The following is a 17190-nucleotide window of genomic DNA, read 5'->3' on the forward strand; positions in this document are numbered from 1 at the left end:
TAAGAATGACCAGAGCCACAAGACCCACACCAGGAATGCAAGACCCACACCAGGACTGAATCTGAGGATGAATCTGACTTGTGACGACTGACTGACCCAGACTGGAACAGAACCAGCCCAACTTTGGTCCAGTCACACAAAACCATACAGTGTGTGATATGTAGAGTATCTGTTAACTGGACTGATCTGAGATCTGGTTCAAACTGACACTCAAAATACAAAAACTACAAACCACATTTAGTCATCAGGTCTGAACTCAAAACTAGTTTTCATTCATTTATGTCGAAAAGCAGCCGTGTAGAGAGAGGATAGACAGACATGAAACTAAATATTAAAACCACAATCTGTCCCAGATCCAGATCTGTCTCCATCTCACACAGGTTCACTCTGAATCTCTGATCTCAGGTCAGATTTATTTATGTCAAAGTAAAGATTTTTATATCCCCTCTCTCTCTCTGAGTTATGTAAGTTCTCTCGCTCTATTTCTGGAGCGGAGGATTTCTCTGAGGAAGCTGCAGAGTCAGTGGGACTAAAAATAACTGTAAAAAAATAACTGTAGACATCTGATTGGCTGACAGCACAGGGCTCCTGCTGCATATGTAATGAGGCAGAGAAAATAGATGGATGAATGAAAGCCAGCATGCAGGACTCCACGCTGTATGGTGTGATGTGCAGATGACATCTGTTTGGCTGATGGGACCATCACATTTAAACATGTAACATGACCAATCACTGTGAGGCAACACTGTTTGCTCTCTCCTTGATCTAGTTCTAGACATCCTTTAGAAAGTACCTACATTTCGTTTAGGAAGTCCAAGAAGTCCAGGATTCTAAGGTCCTTAATGATGTTCCAGAGGTTCTTGAGGTGTTACCTTAGGAGTTTACAAGGGTCCTTGAAAATGTGCAATGGGTCCAAGAAGAAGTTCCAGATTCAGCTGTCCTTGGAGGGTTCCAGAGATCCTTTATCTTTGTTGTTGTAAAATGGGTCATGGGTCCTTGGAAAGTTGCAGGCCTCCAGACATCCCAAAGGAGGTCCTTAAAAGTCCTTTTTTTTTAATTTCCAAGTTCCTTTAGGAGTTTTTAAAGGTTCTTGTTCTCTAAAGTGGTAGTGTAACAGGCTCTTGTGGTACTGTAATGGGCTCTTGAGGAGGTTCCAAGGGTCCTTAAAAATAATTTATGGTTACAGCTGTCCTTGAGAAATTAACAGAGGTCCCTGAGTAGGTTCCTGGCTTCTAATGGTGAAGCCAGAGATCTTTGGGAAGTAGATGAGGGTTCTTTAAATGGAGGGTGCCAAAGTTATGAAGAAGATAATGTTTCCAGAAGTCTGTGAAAAGATTTCATTAGTCCTACAACTGGCTCCATGGCATTCCAGGGCTCCTTGAAGATGTTGTGGACATCTTGAGAACTTGAGAAGATCATAGACATCCTTGAGAAGGTTGTAGAGGTCCTTGAGGAGTCCATGAATAAGTCAATTGTTGCCTGGTGTAAGCATCAATACTGTTGCTATGGTTATCAGCAGTTTAATATAGAGCAGATGTTCACCTGAACTGTGGCTGATCTGAGTCTGACAGCCAATCAGTGACCTGAAAAAGACGACCATGTGTTCATCATCAACATCACTGTGTTAACACTGTAAAAGGCCACATGCTGCTCTGCTGCAGCAGGAAACGCATCATCAATCGCTCATGGAGAGACGAGAGTAAACCATTCATCTACACTGAAGAGGGGGTGAGAAAGACGTCGAGTGATACGAATGAGATGGAGGAGCGAAGCAGTGAGGCAGAAAATTCAAATTTTCAAATCAACCATAGACTGTATCAAACAGGAAGCACTCCACTCCGGGAGAGTGAGAAGAGAGAAAGTGTTTGTGGTGGTGAAACGTGTGGCAGTGTATGAACATCTCCACCTGTTCCGTGTCCATCACATTTGCGGAATGCTGCTGGTGGTTTGAGGCTGAATCAGCCTGTAGAGCTCACAGGCTGACAGCTTACATAAGCACACTGTACTCTGTGTATTATTCTCCAAACATGGCCTTAATCCTCACACTGGGAGAGATAAGTCTCCCCAAGGAGGGGTGGGATTTCTGCACCTGAACGTTTCCTCTCTTTGATCCGAGTCGTCCAGTAAGTCGAGTCATGCTTACGCCAAACTGTTGGATAAACTTCACTTAGTTTGTTTTTTAAAAAGGTGAGACAGTCCAGGTTCGGAGAGTGAGCTTTGAAGCAGTTCGTGTTAAACAACGAGGTACAGATGTTAAATCCTGTTGATACTGCACTGACTTGTAATCAGGTGAATGGTGTCTCTGTCAACTGTTCTCACACTATGTAACTTTTGTCTCCGGGTCAGGAGAAGTGCGTAACACTTTACAGCACTAAGTCACACACCACCAACTATTTGACTGATTTTGGTGAAACTGGATCATGTTTTATGGAGAAAATGTTTTCTGGTTGGAGTTTCCTGTTGGACAGTGAAGTAAACTGCTGCCAACTGTAGCTGCTGCTAGCTCAGTTTGTTAGCCGGGCTGCCCATACTGTGAACTCAGAGCACCGGGAGAGCGTTATTCCGAAACCCCACCACTTTAATTTGAAAATCCACCAGATCCACCCGCTCGAGGTGGTCTGTTTAAATTGATGCCGGCTGCTTGTGTCAAGCATCAGAAATAGAACAGACGCATAATTCATTTGTAGCCAAGCGTCGAGATGCTTCTGGGATGCGTCTGAAATAGACCACGACGGAGCCGGCGGGGTTTGTTACATGACTAGAATGGCCGCGTATTGCTCGCGCTGACGCGGTGCACACACAACGCGCTGCATCCACACCTGGTGGAATTTGGGGGTAAGTCTACCACAGGCGTTTTGGACCACCGAGAAGAAGAGTTGGTTTCAGGCCTGTAAAGGTTTGAATGTACGTAGTTGAAAAAGAAACAAATCTTCAAGGACACGTTTCTTTTCATCTTCATGTTCAATGTGTTTCCATTCACACGACAATGCCGACACAGTGTCCTCCTCTTAGCTCTCTTTGCTGCAGGACGTACAGTTCCTTCAGCTGCTCACATGACTAATCATGTTCATAAATGTCCTCCATGAATCATCACACACACAAACACACACACAGACACAGTGGATGTATGTGTGTGAGATGTAAGCTTCCTCTTCCTCCGAATGAGTCACAGCCAAACATACAGTCAGAGTCATAAACATGATCGATGTGATACACACATGCACTGGCGGCCATATTTATCTCACCTCCACCTTCCACTCTGCTCCCAGCATGCACTGGGAGAAGATTTACTCATTTAATCAGACCTGAGAATTCAAATGTTAATCAGGAGCCGAGACCTCACTGCTCTCATTTGCTTCTCTCCTCTGTTGTTTCCTCCTCTCCTCTCCTTTCCATTTCTGCTGAGTGTGAGTGGTGGTGGCGGATGCCATGGATCACCATATCCAGTGTTCAGCCGTTCATACCTACGAGTCACTGGAGATTCTGTATTCGGAAATTTGCTAGTAGATTAAAAACTGAATCTGGGATGTAAGATTCACAAACCAAAGCATGAGAGATGGCAGGTGTTCATATTTCTGGATTCACCTGCACAAAAGCGGGAGATGTCTTTCAGCGTAAAGCACAGTGATGGTGTATGCCAGATCTTCCAAGCTTCCAAAAAAGGACAGAAGTATTGTTCTTGCAAGAGACTAATCCAACAGATGAAATAGACTAACAACAAGATAGAACTTTCTATCACAGCTTTGAATGTTTCTAGTAAAAAAGCTGAATTTACTTCTTTAAAGATGCACTGGGAGGTTGGTAAGACACAAATTAGTGTTTTCTGCAGTACACCACCCATTCGACTGTTAATATTATGCAGGAACTAAAAACCAGTACAAAGAACACGGAATAGGGTTTAAATAGAGACTGTAAACCCTAAAAAGGCTCCAAGAGAAGATTGAGTAAAGGAAGCTCTTGTAAAATCTTGCTTTCTACAGTTGAAGGACATGGATGCTCCAAGCTCTTTCTTTTTCAACCTGGAGAGAAAGAAGGATGGCCTGCCTCAAACTTCCAGAAGGCAGAGTTTCCACAAATCCAGGAGAGAGGAGGAGTTGTGCAATGTCTTTTTACACTGACCTCTTTGAGAACTATTGTGGATTTTGTCTGGTCTGGTGAGCACTGGATCCGGTAGGCAGCCCTCGACTTGCCCGTAGCTGAACAAGGGGCAAAGAGTGATTAACACAGAGTCCAAAATTGCCTCATTAGAACTCTGGATTTCACACAGAGGTTGCTGTATATTTACAACCCAACAACCCAATCTTCTCTTACACCCTGAGTACGTGGGCCTTACTGGACTGACAACTTTTTGTTGCTCTGTACTGCAGGCCTGGCAGACTTTTAAGTTTGAATGTGTTGAAAATTACATTCACGACAAGGACAGCCTCATAAAGACTCAACACTGCAGACTGCCAGCCTGCGAGCCAATCTCAGTGAGCCAAACTGATATCAGCTGAGGACAGTAACGGCAACATCTGTGGATGCTGAGGGTGAGCAGCAACATTACCTCAATCAGGCGGAGCAAAAGAGTCTTGAAGGAAGTCTGTGCTGCCATACTGTCATCCCTGAGAGCATTCATAACCAACCTGACCAGTGGAGGGTTGTGCATGGAATCACGAACCGGGCCATACAGCCATGACAAAAAGGAGGGAGACGCACACAACAAAGCCAATTAACAAATTATTTATTAAGAAAATACTTAAACTTAACTAACAATAGGATTTGAAATTAGTGGGATCAGTGGTGTAAGTGAGTGCATGAGTGGAAACGTGTATGAGTGCGGTGTTGAAATAAGATGGTGCAACACCATCAAACCCAAAAAACAGTTGTTGTCTCAGGGAGGAGAGAGAGAGTACTGAGCTCCTAGAGGGTTTTTGAAGGCGCATGGCAAACAGGCTTCAAGTGTGTCCACTTTGCTGATGACCCTCCACCACGCCCACTTAAAGTACTTGTACACTGGAACACTACACTGTACACTACACTACACAAGCCACACAACCAGGAACGGAAGACAGGGTGGAGTTACATTGCCTCCATATGAGGCAATGGAGAAGAATCAGCCTTTCTGACCTTGTTGACCTTTTGAAAATCTGAACAAAATCTAGGTGTGTTGTCACTTTTAGGCACTGATAAACATGGAGAAGCCCAGCTTGATGATGATGGCACTGCAATGTCATTTTCAACCAGATATCCTACCTAAGCATCTAAATATTTACGTTTCTCAGGAGAAACTATAAAAATGCTGACATATAGGCTAGGCTGTGCAATACCCACATAAATATCGTGCTCCACCCAGTTAGCACGAGAAGGCACATCACCAAATAAACATGGATATCTGAGAATGAGCCTTTCAAATTCTATAGCCTGTGCTTCTGGCAAATGACCAAGCAATCCTTTTAACTTCTTGAGAGTCTCTGAATTTTTCAGCTGGCCAGACAATAACCCATCATCGGGCTCAAGAACAGCATCCTCCACTCATGCACTCACTTACACCACTGATCCCACTGATTTCAAATCCTACTGTTAGTTTAGTTTAAGTATTCTTTTCTTAATAAATAATTTGTTAATTGGCTTTGTTGTGTGCGTCTCTCTCCAAGTCAGGTGTGTCCACTTTGCTGATGACCCTCCACCACACCCACTTGAAGTACCTGCACTGGAAACAGGACAAGCCACACAACCAGGAACGGAAGACAGGGTGGAGTGGGTCATCACAATGGAGCAATGGCTACAAAAAGATACAGAGTATACCTGGATCTGGGAGGTGTGGGAGGAGTGCATTTTCTGCTCTCAGAATGAGACATGAGACAATGAGACATTTATTTATTTGGGTCCTCAGCACCGTTTGATAAAAAAGGCAGTTTGAGGATCTCAGGGAGGATTTCACTTTCAGTTTGTTTATTTTTGGTCCAAAGTGCTGAAAAGAAGATTGAACTTCATATCTGGTTCTGCCAAGCTGGCCATCTGGTTGATTCGCAGAAACCAGGTTCAGAGGACTGGCAGTATGCAGCCGGTCTGGACTGCTGAAGGCTCGACTGAGGGTGGAACACTCTTACCCCTAAAATACACTGCACGCAGAACGGCTGCAAAACGGCTCCTCTCCGGAACGACTGCGTACTCCGCCGTCCACCAACTCACACATATTCCATTTGTGATGCGTTCAGGTGCGTCTCCACCGGCCACAGAGCGTCACGAGAACACACGAGATCTCGTGAATTCACATAATCGCACGACATTGCCGGCTGTAGTCTCTTTGACTCCTGCAATGGTATTCCACGCCGCATGTTTTTTCTGGTGTCCTTATAAAAAGGATGTGAGGTGTCATAAATGATTACGCCTGAAAACCCCTCACCTGTTGACTTCAGGTCACCCCCACCCACCCATCCACGGTGAACACGGAGTATTTTATTTTGGGGTTTTATTTTGTATTTTGTATCCTTCCCCGCACAGTCTGCTCTGTGCTGAATTTATGTGCCGTGCTCCGGTGTCCGTGAAAAATAGAAGCTTTGCCTATGTGTTGCAGAGGGCTGCTGGTTGCCACAGTTGTTCCAGAGCCATGACGCAGCAGGGACGGAGACTGTGTGAGTTGACACATTGACTAACATTAAAACGTATCGGCTCCGTCGCCGTGGCGGACCTGTTCCACATGCAGTGTATTTTAGGCTTTACTATCAGTTAATGGACAATTTAGAGGGCTTCATTCACATGCACTGTGGGGAGGGACAGAACGTTCATTGTGAGTTTCTAATTGGAGAAACACGTGGTTTGTTTTTTGTATTTTTAGGTATCAAGTGAAGAGTCCTCTTCCCTTTCCTCTCCTTTCAATTCCTCCTTTCCTCACTTCTCCGTTGGTCAGGCCAGGATCCACAGTACAGTAAATCCAAACAGACATGTTGATTCATTTCTTCACCCAAATGTTTAGCAGAACAGAAAAGCGCCCGTCACTGGCTGGTAGACAAACAAAGATGTTCGCCGAGCCGTGAAGTGTCACTCTGCTGTTTCCACATCCACCTCGCAAAAACAGTCGACATAACAAAACATAAGAAACAACAAACACACCCAAACCAGGACGAGAAAGCACGGAGGTTCAAACTGTATTCATTGTTAAACACCTGATGTCAATTGGAGCCAGGTTCGAAATCTGATGAGAAACCAGATTATTTTCATGCTTTATTAGCAGCTTTAATGCAAAAGCCTTTTATCATAGTTTAAGGTCTTTTATTTATGTGCTTTTACCAACTATTTTATTGCTCTTTTTAGAATATATTGTTTAGTGATAGATCTGAAGAAGAGGGAACAGTCTCAACACATTCACTGACAATATGCAGATTAGATTATAATAAATATGCAAGGTTAGAAGTTTATAAATTTAAACAGTTGCAGTATGATTAGGTACAAAAAAAATGTATGTTTAGAAAAAGCGTGTGCTTTGGGTTAAAATAAGTACAACATAACGCAGTATAAAACACAATGCAACGTAACACATTGTAACCTAATGTAATGTAACATACTGTACATAACAGTACAGATTATAACTTAACATAATGTAACATCATAACATTACGAATTGTAATGCAATACAACATAACACTGCTTAACACAGCATAATGTAACATAGTATAACGTAACATAATGAAGTGTGCTGTAGCATAGTGTAACATAATGAAGCGTGTAGCTGACGCCAGCAATACAGCCATGTGTTACTATGGCAACACCGGAAGTTAGGGTGATATTGTCACATTTTATTTCTGATCGTGTTTTCTTTATTATGTTATACACATTTATGAAAAACTTCCTACAGTTTAATTCATTCTTTGGTTATATTGTTGAAATGTTTAAGAAACCATTATTTTGAAAGGTTACTTCCTGTCCGAGTAGCGTAAGTCGCGCCGTAACTTTGAGAGAGAGAAAGAGACGAGAGGACTGTCTACTGCTGGTTAAGCAGGCGTACACGGTAATTATTCTCAAGGATGAAAATTTTGTACCTTTGTGTAAGAAATAACCTGAGAATGATGTATATGAAATGTGTTTATTTTACTGCAGTTTTCACGGTGTTCTGTAACTTCGCCAAGAGATTAAAATTGTTGTGGACATCAGTACGAAGCGTGAGTCGTGTAACCAGGGTAGATACAAAGCGTATTGCTGGGGGAGAAGTCAGAGTAGTCCCCAACATCAGCAGTGTTTATCCTTTGGGACTATGAATATCCACAGCGTAAACAGCAGGACACACCTGATCATGGTGAGGACCATGAATGTCCCCCTACACACTACAGTGATGGACCAACCCATAGCCCGACCAATATCCTGAATAGTGATGCACGATATGAAAAATTTCAACCGATACCGATAACCGATAACTTCATATTTCAACCCGAAAGTCCCCCGTACGGGGGACAACGTGAGATACATACACAATACAGATGACTAGGAAACACCAATCCAAACATATAGCATACCAAAATGATGAGGAGAAACTCAGCTCTACCAAGCATTGCTACCCAAACGAAACATAGTTCAATCCCCAAGCAATTATCTGGGCATGTAACAAAAACAGAAAAACGAAAACAGTGCATGTCCACTTTAGTGCTTCTGCTAATTTCACCACTTGAACCAAACCACACAAACGTCAAAGGAGGTGAAAGCAGAGACTCTGCTGATTACAAAGATATGTGTCTCATCACGGTGTGATGGAAACTCGGCGAGCTAGCCCCCAAAGAGTAACAAAAAAAATCCACAAAACGATACAGTATCTTTGCTGTTTTGTGGTCAAAAGTTCTATTCCAGTGCAATGTCTACTGCTATGTCTCTCTTTAGTTTGAAATCAATCACGAAGGTCCTGGTTGTTTCCATAAAGACAAAGGCACTGAAAGTGAAGTGCGATATGCAAATTATCGATTAATTCATTAATCGTTAGTTGATTGACCTTATCGGTCGATTAACGGTTAACTGATAAGCATAAACATTTCTCATGGTGTCTTTTAACATAAAGCAAAGTATTGCTTATATACTGAATAAAAAATGCATGTTATATTCCTCAACTAATGTTTTATTGTACCAGTTGGGATACGGTACAGATATGGCATTTAACCAAAATAAATTCTGCACAGAAAATTTAAATACATTAAAAAAAAAATTGTGCACTGGCTCACCTGTTGCATGTGAAACATTAAGCAACATAAAATATTTTTTAAAGCTATACAATATGGGCTTAGCCTACACAATATTAAGCCTACATATAATTATCTGGTAAAGTACTTAGATGAAAAACTTGAAACATTAGCAGCACCACTTATAATCTCCCTTGTTCTGAGAAAGGTCACAGTAAGATTACTAGCCCTGGAAACTTACAGTAACATGTAATACTGAACACAACTTAAATCATCCCTGAGGAAGGTGACAGTTAAATTAGAGGGAAATGTTGAGAGTGACGAGCGGGCTGAGCATGTTTATTTACACACAGGAGCAGATAGCGATGACGCGCTAGCAATTAGCAGTAGCATGTTAGCAATCAGCATGTATTTCATTCTTAGTGGCTAATGCTAATTGCTAGCACGTCAGCACGGCTGCAGGTTTTGAAGGTGGTATCTTAGTGAACTCGTAGAGCTGCTGAACTTAAACGTAGCACCGCAGAGTTTACACTGAGCGTCTTTGTCATCATTACTTAGTTTGAAATGCTCCATACTCCTCTCCGTCTCATGTTTGTGTGCCGTTACATTCAGGTACGTTCGGTGTGGCCTAGATTAAGCGATGGCACCCTCAACTGGCGACACCATGAAATCTCACTGGAAAATGGCCCTAGATTTAGTTAACCTAATTAATTTAATTTAATCGATTAAATTATTTTTGACAATTAACTGATTAACCATTTGCATCCCTACTACCTTTGGGTTTACTTCATTCTGAATCGTTATTGGTGGGTCAAAGGTGAATGTGGGCGATCGATTCTCCTGACTCTGATTGGTCAATCATCAAACACTGTGTTGTTTTAGCCTTAGCAGCACCGCTAGCTGCTACCGCAGCTGCTTCATATTCTTTTAATACCGTTTGTATCAAACATTGCGTCATATTAAAACTTGAAGTCTTCTTTCCTCCTCTCGGAATCCTCGCTGAACAACTTTTGCAAACAGCATCTTCTGCCACTAAGAAAAACGACCACACTGGTGAAGACATGTTCATTATTAGTCTGGCAGAGACGGGACCAGGCTTGGGTCCTGCCAATAAGGTGCTTTTGGGGCTACTCAGCCTGCAAACAATTTCACCAATTTCATTAATTTATTGGATCTTTTTATCGCACTTGCACTTTATCGGGTCGATAAAAAATTATGTAATTTCTCCCCATATCGGCCGATATTTTATCGGTCCGATAAATATCGTGCATCCCTAATCCTGAAGTGTGAATTTATAGTGGTTTTGCCTCTTAAAGATGACTCCACATTTCGTCCACCTGCAGAGCCAGTCGATCACTTTCTTCTTCTGCCTCTATAAACACAGCCGCTTTAGAACAGAGGCATCCTGAGCTGTCAGAGTCTAAAGATTTCCACTGCACCCAAACACAACAGCAGCTTGTCTCACTAATTAACACCGAGTTGAACCTCAGAGGAGGAAGTCATTAATGAAATCAGCTGCTGAGTCTGTCGCACAAACGTCCACAAAGGGAAAAAATAAACTTTTAGAAGTTCTGACAGATGTGATGTCTGAGACATTTTTGTCATGTCAATATAAAGAAGACTTGTGAACATCCACACAGGCTCCTGCTTTTTTATGTGAGGTGTGTTTTTTACACCCGCATACTCTTCTGTACTCTACTATAACTATAAAATCAAACTTGACTTCTTCACGATAGTAAAATCAAAGCACAATCACGACATGTGAATGCACCTATACACACCAAGTGTACATCCGTTTTCTTAGTTTGTTTCTATGATTTTGATGTGTTTAACACGTTTGTGACAAAGTGGGTGAGACCATTTGTCTCATTTATTAATACCATCTTTAGTTTAACTTAAACTTGTTTGTTTTCAGCCATTTTATCATCAGTAATCATCATTTTACAGATACAGACTATCCTGGGTTTGTTTGTGTTTTGTATTATGTTTGCTATGTAAGTCCAACATCTTTGGTTAAAATAAAATCTTACATGTATTGTTAGATTAATTTTAGTTAATTTATGCTTTCTTTCATGTAAATAAGACAGTAAAGTTCATAGTTCGGGATGACCATAAATCCTGACTGGAAGCTCATCTCAGGAGTGGGACCAGCAGTGATGGTCATCCCGTCCTGTTTTTACAGCTTGTATTGTTTCCTTCTGAACAGCAGCAACTTATTAGAGTGTAGCTCTTCCTCCTCCTTCCTCCTCCTCTCATCGAGCAGCCGGCCGGCAGAAAACAGGAGGCAGGCCAACAGCGCTCCCAGTAATCTGCCGCGTTCTATCCTCATTACAACACATTAACACTTATTAACACAGTAAACCCACAGCTAATGGCTTGATAAACACAGGAGCACACTGGGGGGGGTGGAACAATGGCAGTGTAAGCAGTCTTTCCTGTCTGCAAAGAAACACTCCACAGCTGGGAGGGAAAGGGTAATTAAAAAACAATTATAATTAATCCCAATTTCCCAGAGAAGGTAAAGTGAGAGCAGGTCAAATATGCAGAGTTAATGATTTCATCAAAGTATGAAAATATGCTGATTTATGTCTGCAGCCACTCACAGCTCTTCATCACACCTTCACACACAGTCCAGGTTTGTGCTCGGCGCTGCAGCCTTTGTCTCTGTGATATTTCCCATAAATCTCAGCTGACAGCAGATCAGTGGCTCTTTTTGCATTTCCTTCCCTCTTCTTTCCTCTCCGTTGTTATGGAATTTTCTTGTTTGTCTTTGACTAGGTGCCACCATATCTCAACACTGTGGTGCCCAGAGTCGAAGAGACCTGTTGCTGCCTTCCTAGACATAATAGATAGCTGGCCATTCACGTTCCAATCTGCGTAAACAGACATCTGTGTCTCCAGACTAAAATATGCTGACAATAACACCTCCAAGGGTAAAGACATTCTCTTTGACTATTTCTGGGCGTATAGTATTTGTGGTGTTATCTGTGGAGGTTTAAAGTCTGACCACCAGCATGAGTTGTTAGAGGTGAGACCGACTCAGGCACTTCTGATGAACTTTGAAATTGAACTTTCTAATTCTCCTTGGCCAAGCATCAATAAATAATACAGCATAAGACATCAGAGGCTCCTGAACACTTTCTTCCTTCCTGACCTCACCATTGACCTTTGACTTCAGCAATTTCTCCACAACATCCACAACACTGCACTTAGCTTCAGTCTCACTGGAATGAGTCAAAAATGATCAATCATCTTCTTCCAGTTCACACTGACTGACAATGTGTAAACATGAAGTCACATGGACTGACAGGTAACCCTGGTGTCTTGGGCCTGTGATTAGACTCCGATGTTGCTTTCACAACAGGATAGTCGGTACTGCCCAAAACAAACACTGACCAGGAAGAAGAAAACCCGGCTCATCGATTGGCTTTCTGATCTTTGGTTCGCTGGATAGTCTGTTTGCTTTCCCACTGTAAGCAAGCCACACCGGGGTTCACTTGCAAGCGGAACAAGACCCACATTTTCAGACGGACTGAGTTCAGATGAGCTTTCACATCTGCCCAAACAAACCAGACTATCCGAGGAAACAAACTCTGTGGTCTGTTTAAAGTGGACCAAACAGCGCTGGTGTGTGAGAGTTTCATTGCTCCACTGGTTTCTGGTTGGACAGTTGCTCCACCGGTTTTTGGTTGGACAGTTGCCATTGCTCCATAGACTTTCCTCTGCTCCTGTAAAATGTTGCTCTTCGGATCATCAACCAATCACCACCACCAGGCTGTCGTCACCATGGTCCGTGTTGTCACTAGATGACAGTCTGTGTTTGCTAAGCGATGAAGCTCCTCGTCTCATTTTCTCTGATTTCACTGTCACATAAACTTAACCAAACGCCTCCAGTCTCCAGCAGTGCTCACAGGAATCTGGATCTCCTTCCTGAAGGTAGCACGTAACAGGCAAACATCCACGATAAGTGGAGGTAAAATGAACAGTTCAGAAACTCTGCCATTATGGCTCAGCAAAACAAGAAATATTAGCAATCTTCTTTTCAGGAACAAACCTGCCTCCTGTGTGGACTTCCGACTGTATTTTAACACCTGTCATGATAGAGGATTTTGGAGATGTTAGATATTTTCAGAGGTGAACACGACATCAAACCAAATAACGAATTGATTTGATGAGAGAATAATGTGCAAATTAATCCAACTTAAAATTATCATTAGTCCAAATCTGACTGCTGGGAAAATACACACAGTTTATTCATTGTCAACCTACCCATCAGTTTCTGTACTGACTGTCACACTGGAGTGTGTGTGCGTGTGCGGTTGTGTGTGTGTGTGTGTGTGTGTGTGTGTGTGTGTGTGTGTGCGTACACATCTGCTACCTGTCACCTTCAGCCCTCCCGTCCCCAAACCAACCCCTTGCTGTGTGTCAGAGCTGCAACAGGAGCTGTCAATCAACACACACACACACATCTGACATGTGTGTCTGTGTGTGTGTGTGTGTGTGTGTGTGTGTGTGTGTGTGTGACAGATGGCCTCAGGATGCTGCTGTTGGGGCAGATTAACCACGAACACACACAGTGATGTTAGCTCCATGCTAACATGTTAGCATTAAAAGCTGAATGGATCGACAGAACGGATCAAACCTGAACCAGAACTGAACCAGACTCCACACTGTGAACACATGACACAGGAAGTAGAGTTCTGTTCACTTCCTCATTTTGAAAAGATGGTCAGGTAGGGAGGGACTTTTGTGGTGTCGTGGATTTTGATTGGTGTTTACAGTAGCCAAGTGAACATGGCCAGATCCAGGACTGAACACAACCTCTGAAACCAGCAGTGGCCAGTCTGTATTATAGTATTATAGTACTATAGTTGAATTACATGCTGTTTTCACTTCAACAGGAAAGGTATGAAAAAATGAAATCTGAAAAGTAACTAGTAACTAAAGCTAGAGTTAAAGTATAATAATTCCCTCTGAGATTTAGACTTGTGGAGAACAAAATCAAATCATAATACCAGACCCTCCTGGAATTCGCGATGTTTGCAACTTCAACACAACTTCAGTGAATCCCCGTGAATTCAGGACGGTGTTGCAATTTTAACCAATCACCGCGATTTTTCTTGCAATTTTAACCAATCACCGCGATTTTTCCGCAACTTTGACCAATTATTGGCGACGTCTTGAGCTGACGTCACTGACGTCGCCAAACTTCCTTCACGAAACTGTGATGGAGAAGGAACATGTCCATGGTTAGTCATCTTCCCAGAAAATTACAGCGAAAGACAGAGCCAAGCATTCCCCACTGTCCTTCATGAAAGTGGGGGCAAGCTATTTTGTACACCAATCTGGTCGTTGAACATAAAAGAAAGTCCTCAATCAACAAAAATTTCGCAACCACAAAGCACATCAGATGTATGTGTAACAGAGTTATAAATGTACTTTATTAGTTAATATTTCCAATTTGTATTTGTAAGTTTTATTTATCATTTTAGGATTATTTTGAGTATTTTTGAATTTGATCTCTATGGACTTTTCATCCAGTTTTTGTTTGTTTTTGAACAATTATTGTTTGTATTTGAACAACAAACAACGACAAACAAATCATGCCAGCTACACCCTGTGAGGACGAGGTACTGCTGATGAAAGCAAATAAAAAATCGCTGACCTTAAGGATGACATCCGACGGTTCTCCGTTGAACTGCTAAAAAAGGACTCACTACTTTCCAGTTTCATGGATGTGGCTCTCCAGCAGTCCAAAAAGTTGGCCTCGCTCAGCACAACCCTCCATGACACAGTTGTGTAGGATCCCGCCACCTGTCCGCGGCCCTCCTCCTGCTCGACACCTAACCATCAGTCGCCCTGGGCCGTCGTGGTTGCCCGAAACCGCAAGAGGGACTCGAGCGGGGCCGTCTCGCCCCCTCGCCTAAGCCTCTCCAACCGCTATACGGCCCTCTCCGACGACACTCCGGCCCATCCACCTAATGCCCCCGCTGCTCCATCTCCTTCAGATCTGGACCCGCAATCAGCGCCTGCAGACACCGCAACTTTCCCTACACTGGTGGCTGGCAGTGCCCGGATGTCTGGCCACTCCACCACAAGGCCAAATGGATTGCTCTCAACCCAGTCTTCGACCTCCTCCTCCTGGCACAGGATCCTGAAGGAGGCTGTGCTCCAACGATCGGGCAGTTTCCCCCGCCCTGTGCCGGCGGGGAGTCCTTCTACCTGGTCCGATGCCGCTGCCTGGCCACGGCACTTGCTTGCCCAGACGCAGAGTGTCTGGAATCCTCTGCCTTCATCTCCCCGTCCCCTCTTCTCTCCAGCCACACTGATAACCCCCCGCTCTGAGCTGTCAACCTCTAAGCCGAGAGAGGCAGCGCCAATGGAGTGTCTTCAGCATCATCCAGCACACACCTTGTCCCCCCGTCCACTCTTTCCACCCACTGCGTTGATCATCTGTGACTCCATAACCCGGGGAATTCGCTTCATTAATGCAGCCACACACTGTTTTCCTGGAGCCACAGTCCCCCTCATTCTGGATAAACTTCTGGAAATATTGCACTCGCTCCCGACCTCGATTAAGAGGATCATTGTTCATGTGGGAACGAATGACACCACCTGTCGGGAGTCTGAGCGCACTAAAAATGATTTTAAACTCCTTTTTGATGCTCTAAAGAACTGTGGAAAGGCCGTTTTCATATCCGGCCCCATCCCGACTGTGGGTCGTGGAGCTGGCCGTTTTAGTAGACTCCTCAGCCTTCACACTTGGCTCCAATCCGCCACCAGGATCCACAACTTTGGTTTTATTAAAAATTTTAACTTGTTCTGGGATCGTGACTCTCTTTTTAAACGTGATGGGATCCACCCAAACAAGAGGGGTAGCCAAATGCTGTGTGCTAACCTGCAGCACGCGGTGCACACCTTTCCATGTGACTGACTGTCTACAACTCCCACCTCACACCGGATCCCCCCTCTCCCTCCACGACTGAACCACAACGTACTATTTTTTATGACGTCTCCCCCTTCAGGTCCCTCCTGCCACTTACACCCACATCTGCTCACAACTCTGTTTGCTCTAGCAGTCCTGAAAGCCCAACCACTAGATATATTCCAATCAGAATCACTTCATCACGCCAAAAAACAGTAAGAGTGCCTAGACTGGTACTCCATTATAATATAAACATCCCATTGATACATTGTACACAGCAAAATAAACCACGGAAATTGAAAATAGCCCTCCTGAACATTCGGTCCCTGACCAATAAAACGTTCCTGGTCAATGACCTTATCACAGAGCACTGCCTTGACTGCATCTTTTTGTGTGAAACCTGGTTGAGTTTAGATGCACCTGCTGTTCTTATTGAAACTGCCCCACTGAACTATGCTTTTGATTTTTCTTGTAGGCAGGGGAAGAGGGGATGTGGTCTGGCCAACATTGCCTCTAACGCTGTTGACTGCAGACAAGTCTCCTTTGATGTTTTTAACTCTTGAATACTTCTGTTTTTAAGACCACTACTGCATTGAATTTACTGCCACTGCATCAACAACCCAGGTTAAAACTGAACACACCGTCAGAAAAAGACATCTTACACCCGAAGTTGGAGAAAGTTTTATAGCCCATATAAAAACACTGCCCCCACAAATTCTTCCCTCATCCGCAGACTTTTTAGCCAATGAATTTTATTTCCGATTACGCACAACAATTGATCTTGTTGCACCAGTACAACTAAAAAAAGTAGCTCAAAAATGCAAGCCCCTCTGGAAAAATGAAAATGTCAACAAACTCAAACAAAATTCTAGGAAAGCCGAGCGTAGATGGAGGAAAAGTAAACTTGTGATCCACTACAACATTTTACATAATCTTTTAACAGACTATAACAAGGCACTAAGAAATGCCAGACAGAATCACTTCTCTGAAATTATAAATAAAAATCAAAACAATCCCAGAGTGCTCTTTAGTACAACTGACCACCTCATTAACCCTACACCTGCATGTCCCAGTGAGTTTCTCTCTATCACTAAGTGCAATGAATTCTCTGCCTACTTCCAT

At 43.2% G+C, this 17190-nt stretch overlaps 1 protein-coding gene across 2 annotated transcripts in view; it reads right to left on the reverse strand.

Annotated features, from left to right (window-relative positions):
* The window catches only part of mdga2a (MAM domain containing glycosylphosphatidylinositol anchor 2a), a 99595-nt gene that overhangs the window by 74294 nt on the left and 8111 nt on the right, over positions 1 to 17190 (reverse strand). The gene's annotated exons all lie outside the window — the stretch shown is intronic.

The sequence above is a fragment of the Larimichthys crocea genome, chromosome XVII, assembly GCF_000972845.2.
Source record: "Larimichthys crocea isolate SSNF chromosome XVII, L_crocea_2.0, whole genome shotgun sequence".
NCBI lineage: Eukaryota > Metazoa > Chordata > Actinopteri > Sciaenidae > Larimichthys > Larimichthys crocea.